This window comes from Cheilinus undulatus, linkage group 13 (genome assembly GCF_018320785.1).
Source record: "Cheilinus undulatus linkage group 13, ASM1832078v1, whole genome shotgun sequence".
NCBI lineage: Eukaryota > Metazoa > Chordata > Actinopteri > Labriformes > Labridae > Cheilinus > Cheilinus undulatus.
The window spans coordinates 27702170-27709769 of NC_054877.1; the positions used below are offsets into that span (position 1 = coordinate 27702170).

Consider the following 7600-nt stretch of genomic DNA (forward strand, 5'->3'; position numbering starts at 1 on the left):
GCAATAATAACAGAATATACACTGGTGCTGGCAGATATTGGCTTAAAAGTTATCTGCAGAGATAAAAATTTCAGCTGTAAATATTAGCCTAAAATGGCTGTAAATATAATCCATTTGTACAAATAAGTTGAGTTTTAAGAAGTATCAGAAGATATGTGTCAGCTGAAGTCTTTTCTTCAGTTTATTCTTATTCTTTAAAGTTTGTTTCTTTGTTTCAACCTGAAACATCAAAGATTTAGGGAAATTTAAGGACTGAAGTTCTAAGTCCAAATGACATTTATATGTCTGTGTTGATAATGGTATTGGGATCAGACAGAATACATTTGTGAATATAAGATATTGGCAAAAATCCAATATTGCATCCCTAACCAGAAGGGGAAAGACTACAAGACTGTTGTATTCTGTTAAAAGTGCATTTACTTGGGTTAAAAGTTACTAAGTAGCTTTAAGGTACTGGTCAATAAATCTACTTCACTACAAGTAAAAAATGTTTTGTTTAAAGTTTACTGAAAGTACCAAATACCGAGGAGCTACTGAGGAGCTGTATGTTAAAATATGTTTTTTTTCTTATTGGTAACAACATGGAAATATGGATCCCTCACCAGGTTATTCAGGTAAAGCCAACAGCTGTCTCTGGAGGTGATTTGGACTCAGCCTCTCTCTATGTGCTACTGACCATCATGTGCAGTCACTTACTGGCCAGTTTTATGTTGCTGACAGAAGCTAGAACCTCCCTGTTTGAACTTTGAGTGTTTATTTTACTCAGTACTTGGTGCTTTTAAAATGAAATAAAGTACAATACCAACAATTAGATTAAAATTACTGGTTTTGAAATGTACTCAAAAAGTAACAGGAAAAAACTACTCAATTACAGTAATTTGACTAAATATAATAGTTACTTTCTACCCCTGTCACTAACTCATTTACATTTTCTTACAATGGTCAGGTATAACAGGGTTCAGTATATTTGAGTTTGACTGTATTGACTGTTTAGGTAAATAAAATAAAATGATAAGGTAGTTTAATGACTATCAGCAAATCTTCAAGCTTTTTAGATGCTAAATTTTTCTCTCTGTAATAAACCATAAAACTTTTCAGTCATAAGTACATTGTTTTCATGATATCTTCAAATAGCTACAAGTTACTGTCATGAGACCAGAGTATATTGATTATCAACGGTAGCAGCTAACCGACATATTTTTGTTAACAGCTGCCTCAGTGTTTATGCTTGTCAGATGACTGCAGTATACAGAGAGAATGTTATTTATGTGTTTCTGGTTAAGGAGATCTCTTTAAAATATATTTTTTAAGTATGAGCATCAGAATAAAGTTTTTGAATTTGCTCAAAGATTGTCCTCCCACTGCTTCCCTATTCATCACTCCACAATCTCTCACCTCCACACCCATCTGGGACATCTACAACTCTGTCTGACTTTCATTACTCCCCTGTTCTCACACATTCAGTCAGCACTACCTTTAAACCCACTGTTAAATGTGACAGCAGAGTGATCAGAAAGAGTAGTGTGACTTCTAGATGAGCTCAAGTGTTGTTTTAATGTCTAATATTAATTGTAAACTGGACAAATGTGTGAAAAGGTTAAGAATGAGAATAAGACATTTTTTCGTAAAATGACTAAATTTCGATGCATGATCATTTGGAAAATAAAGCAAAATAAATACAAAAATACTACTGCACATGATAATGATTTAATTTGTATGTCTGTGTGTTTCCAGAATTAACTAAATTAATTTAAAGATCATAACATAATTCAACATACCAGACACAGCCTCAGTTATGTTTCAGGTCTTTTTTAAAGTACTTTTAGAAATAGAATATGTCTAAAAAAAAAAAAAACATTTTAAGTTTTTTGTTAGGAACTGCACGCAACTGCATGTTGATTGAAAAAAGGAGACACGCCGATAGTAGAAATCGGATGGAAAAGATTTTTATAACTTTTTTTGGGTAACACTCCCACATCATTTCCCTCAAATGTTTGACTGAGAAAAAATATAATAGCTTATCTGCCTAATTATATATTTCTTTTCTAAAAAAGCAACAATATGTAGTAAATAGCAGCATTTAATTGATACACCACAACAGATAAACAGTTGTTACTGACATCAGTTCACGCCACATCATTTGCTGATGACTGATGTTTTTCAAAATGGCTGTCAGCTGATACTGATGTTAAACTAGTTCAATGTGCATCCCTATTAAAAATATCAAGATTTGAAATGTACTTTCGAAAGTTTAGATAATGTTTTTTTAATAATGAACTTTGAAATACTTCAGTTTGGTCTACAGGATAAGACACAACTGAAAATATGCACTGCTCAACCACTGACCTTTGCAATTTTCAAATTTTCTATTGGATTTTAATGATAATTTATGAATTTGATGATTATTTATTGGGCTATGGGGTAATTGGCTTAATGATAAATTATTTGATTGTTTGGGCAACTGTTATTGCCGTTTCTAAATTACTGACTGATGCTACTAAATTGGTGGTTGTTGCCAAACTACATTTCATTGTGTAGAAATATGCAATGACAATAAAGTACCTCCCTACCTTCTGACTTGAACTGTGGAGTAGGTCAGTAGGTTTTCTGAGATGGATTAGGCATAGGCCCTAATGAAGAGAAAACAGCGTTAGAAGTGGTGTCAGGCAGCCAAGAGTGCTTTGAGCATTCTTATCCACTGATATTTACCATTTTTATAACCAATTATCAGTGTTTTTGTTTGTTTATTTATTTTTTGTCCTGCACCTCTGTCAATTTAAAGTCTTTTTTATGGTGTCCAAAGTCTTATAGCTAGATGCCCACCACATGCTGGATTTAACAAACTCTGCAATTTCCTGACTAATATGAACTTGTAATTTTTTTTAAAGAAACTGACTATATAGAATAGACCTGAATAAGATTAAAGTTTTTAAATATGTTATTAGATGTGCCCCGACCCCTCATCTTATCTCCCCATAAAGCTAAGGCTCTCAGAAGACCCTGAAGCTCTTCTGCATGAACTCCCACAATATACAAAAAAACTTTTCCCAGTGTCTACAGTTCTCTCAGATTTTCTTTGTTTCAGCAGAGCAAATTATCCCCATGGCAAAGAAGGCTAGGAACATCACCTATTCTTTCCAGATATGTGTCATGTCTTCTCTCAGACTTATTTCTCTGATGTTTGACTCGTTCTCCTTTCCCCTCACTTGTTCATGTTTCCACCTCCTATTTGATTTTACCTTAACAGTCTCTGTATATGGTCAGCCATATATCCAGGCCAAACTCCCTTATTTGAAGCTCTAAAACACAGTCGAAAAAAATACTCAGTTGTCATCTAACTGCTTCAGTAACAGCGCTTTTTTAATATTTGTGACAAACACTCAACAAAATTTAACCCACTTATTTTAACTTCAGCTTGCACTAAGTTTTCTCATAACCCAACTCGCTTTGTGTTTGTCTGACAAACCTCCGAAAGGACTGTGTTCAGTTCAATTCCAGTGAAGTTTCTCTCTCGTTCCTCCCTGCTGTAGCTCGTGACTTCGTCTCTTGTCACTTCCTTACTCCCTTATTTCTTCCCGCTGTTCCTTTTAAATTCATGCCCCTCAACCTTCCTCCTGCAGCTTCCATGTTTACATCTCGTTCCGGAAGCTTCGCGATACCGCGGGACCGGGACCTACACAAAAGCTCGTCTTAAAGGGACAGTGCCTCATTAATAAAAGACACGGCTTGTAAAACATTTTTAAACAGCCTATGTAATGTGTATTTTTGTAAGGGCTTTTTAAAAATTGAGGCGGGTTTTCTACCTACCTGATTAAACAAGATATAAAACGACAACGGCAGTTGATAGGCAACTGATTGCAGGGGTGGATTTAGCAATTATGGGGCCCAAGGCGAACGCTGATATGGGTCCCATTGTTCTCCTCTGTTTTGAATTATTATTTATCAAAGAAAAAACAGTAGTCAATGGGTTTTTTTGTTTGTTTTGTTTTTTTACAGAAATTTCCAGACAGATTTTAAAATGTGTGAAAGTTTTTGTTGGTTATGTTTTACCAACGAAAACATCTCAAAAAGTGGCCAAATATATTCTGTTTGTCAATATATTTGTATAACATCTATTATAAAATATTTGATAACAGCTACACCAAATGGCAAATGGCTTGCTTTTGGTGTTTTTCAAATGAAAATCTTGGAAAAAAAAAAAAACATAATTCACACAAATATTTAGGCTACTTTTGTTGTTTATGCTTTAATGCCACAATAACATGACCAAGTTTACTTTATATTTGAAGCTTTTAATGAGTGTGTTAACCCTTTAAGATTTTAAACAGCCAGAGAGCAGGCCGTTGGAGTAGAAAGGGTTAAGTCAGTCACGTGTTAAAGGAGCCCCCAGTTGTCCGAGTCCTCAGGCAATCGCCTGCTTTTGCCTAACGGTAAAGTCCGCCTCTAACTGATGAGGGGAAACTCTATGTCATCTTAGCGGCCGGCCATGTGTCTCTATCTCTATTGCTCTCTACGGGATTGCCTGCTTTTTTAAATGCATGTATTCTCATGTCTGTGCGTCTCATCTTTATTCCTTGTTATAAAACAGGCAGAACATGCAGTAGACTGACCTCACATGTTTTCTGTGAGGCTGCAGGTCCTGCCTCCAACAAGACTTTCAGACTCCTATCCATGACCCAGGGACTTGAAAAATGAGTATTTGAAGTTCCTGTCTTAATATTCCACAAAATGGTAGCTGTGGTGGGTCCTTGCACAACACAGCTTCACCAGATTAGTGCAGAAACAGCTGTCTAATTCATACCCATCAACCAGACTAAACGTTTGCACCTCCAGCATATGACCACACCCCTGAATGTGTGTCTGAAAGAATGCTTTGTGATCTTTTTAACATATTCCTGTGTCCTTTAAATGTATTGTGTTTTCTCATTAATTTCATTGTGCATGATTTCAGGGTGTCCTGTTTGAGTTGTTTAGCTTAGCTGCTAGCACTCATGCTAGCTAAGTGATTAGCTTTTATCTCCGTTGTAGCCTGGCCTTTCTCTGATGACTTTAAATTTGCCCACTTTTCATTTGTTTGCTAACTTATCAAACATAACATTGTAATGAAGGCCTTAAATAATATTTTGCATTGTTTTAAATTGGACTGGATTGGATAATTGTTTGTTTCACTGTTATTTTTAGCAGATAATTGTGTTTAATGTATTTGTGTAAATAAATCATCAGTTTGAGAATGATGCACATTGCTCTAGCTGGGGATGCTGCAACATTAATACACAAGCAAGTCATAAAATCTGGTCTGAAGAGTGTCCAAAATCAGTCTCTATAAAATGTTCACCTGGCTAACATTTGATTCCTGAAAACAACAAAGGTATCCATTACCCTCGGTATTTGTGGTTCTTTTATGTATTCAGTTGAACGTGGGTGTGTTTATTCTGTGGAGTAGAAAGATGTTAAATTAACTAACCTGGTTGAAAGCAAAGGCTGTGAATTTGTGCCTGCTACCTCAAATCAACAAGCTTACCAGTCCAGACCATATATGAACTACTGACTTCATCTTTCATGAATGAATGAACGAATGACAGAAAGAACGAATGAATGCGTAAAAAATAAAGCACATAGGCCGTCCACAAAATCAGCAAAGATGATCAGTTGTTGGTCCAGTCAAAGTTTTAGTTCAAAACGTGATTATATCCATAAAGATCCATGGACTGGTTCTGTATAAATTCAATTTATCATTGTTGTTCTCAGTAGTCAGCTGCATTTACCTAATAATGTCTATTTCCAGGCAATTATACAACTAGCAATGCTCTATGGAAAATGTCTGCAAATCTTGAAACTGTTTGGAGTCCCCAGTTGAAAACACCTGGTCTTTTCCTCGTAAAATCCTCATTTTCAGCCAATACCTCCTACCGACAATCATCAACAGGTCTCTGTTTCACAATACAGCTTCAGATAGGAAACAAATATTTGCCTTTTTGTTGTATTACCAGATACCAGTAGCAGCTACAGTCAGTCCAGTAGTTTGGGAAGAAACTTCAGAGTGTTACCTTTCTCAACACCTTTTTGTGCTTGCACACTCAATGGTCAAAACACAGCATTCAGTTTAATTTGGGTATTCCTGGATAGGCATTTTTGACTCATTGAGCCAGAATTCTAATGAGATAACTTACCAATTGCTGATTAAACAGCAAAGGAAAAGACAATAAACTGTGGAGTCAGGAGGAACTGCTGGAGAAAAGCTTTTCCATCTTAAACCTGGATAAATGAGGTCAAACCAAAAAAAACATGAAAAATCATGCTGTGGGTATGTGAACTTGTGACTAGGCCTACACAGGAAGTGTGTGCACATGGATTTTTTTTACTGCCCTAGATATCAACAGAAGAGATGAATACTGCACTCCAAATGAAGTGGATAAACTTCAAGGCTATTTTTCATATTCCACAAAAAAAAAGAAAAAAAAATAGGGAATCAAAACAACGTGTTCATGTAATATCATAGACATAGTATGTGTTCTAATCCACAGAAGATTGCAATAATGCACCCCAAATTGTTGCCAACTTCAACAACAAAAGAACAAATGACAGTTTTTCCAGCATCCAATTAGAAGAGAGTGGAACAACTCATTCTCGGTGACATGTTTGGAAGGTCTTAAGCTGATCAATTAATAGATCTATCGATTGATCGATTAATTAATATCTTTAATTCAAACATGTAAAATGACAAACAGTTAAATAAAGAAAAAGCATTATTCAAGTAGAACCAGACATTAGCAGTGGGTGGTGTTTAGTTGTAAGGTGAGCTGATCAACAAAGGTGACTGATGAGGTCAGATGTTAACCTGACACGCCAAATGGATTGGTTTCACACATCCATCTGGTAAACCTTCCATAGACAGTGTTTGGGAAAGGGCAGAGCCTTTGAAAAAAAATCGGAGGGTGACTGCTGAACATCTGTCTGTCATATCTTTACGGGCCAAACAGAGCAACAAAACATGTGACGTAGCCGCTACTGAGGTGTGCCCCTACTGAGGAGTAAACTCCATAGAGAACTGCATAACGCAAACCATGGCGACTGTAGACATGTCAGTACACGACTTTTGTCGTTTTTGAAAAGAAAACAACTCAGTTATGTTCTTTGTTTTTCTTTTAATGAAGAAATGTTGTCAAGTTCTGATAAAACTGGCGCTTTAGCAGCATCCATGCTAATGTCTTCCGCCATAATTGCACTGGCTTCTTGTTGCTGCTTGCTTATGTCACAGCTTCCCAGATGGATGTCAAATATATTCCATGCAATTTGTATGTGAAACAGTCAATGTGGCATGTCGGGTAACAGAAGCTTAAGGGCACAGCCTGACATGCACTCCTTCAAAAACGTAACTAACTACCTGTTGAAACACCAACTCACAATGGTGCAGACCACTCTAGCAGCGCAGACTTGGCACAGAAGTAGGTAATAAATCAGCTTCAGGGTGTAGAAATTCTACCTGACTTCTACAAATGCAGTGTGTTGATGGGTAGAAATAGGGCATGTTAGCACACAGAATTTCTGTTAACATGCCAGGTTTTACACATGTTGACACTGACTGATTTTATTTATTTAT

The 7600-nt window shown here is 36.2% G+C and overlaps 1 protein-coding gene across 2 annotated transcripts in view; it reads right to left on the minus strand.

Moving 5' to 3' along the window:
* The window catches only part of pax3a (paired box 3a), a 37753-nt gene extending 34152 nt beyond the window's left edge, over positions 1–3601 (minus strand). The window contains exons 1-3 of one of the 2 annotated variants that reach the window (XM_041803492.1): positions 3467–3601; positions 3240–3299; positions 2571–2630 (exon numbers count right to left, since the gene is read on the minus strand). The gene's annotated coding sequence lies outside the window, so the exon portion shown is untranslated. The remainder of the gene's footprint in view (positions 1–2570; positions 2631–3239; positions 3300–3466) is intronic. The other variant, XM_041803491.1, reaches the window with a different exon arrangement.
* Between the last annotated feature and the right edge of the window lie 3999 nt (positions 3602–7600).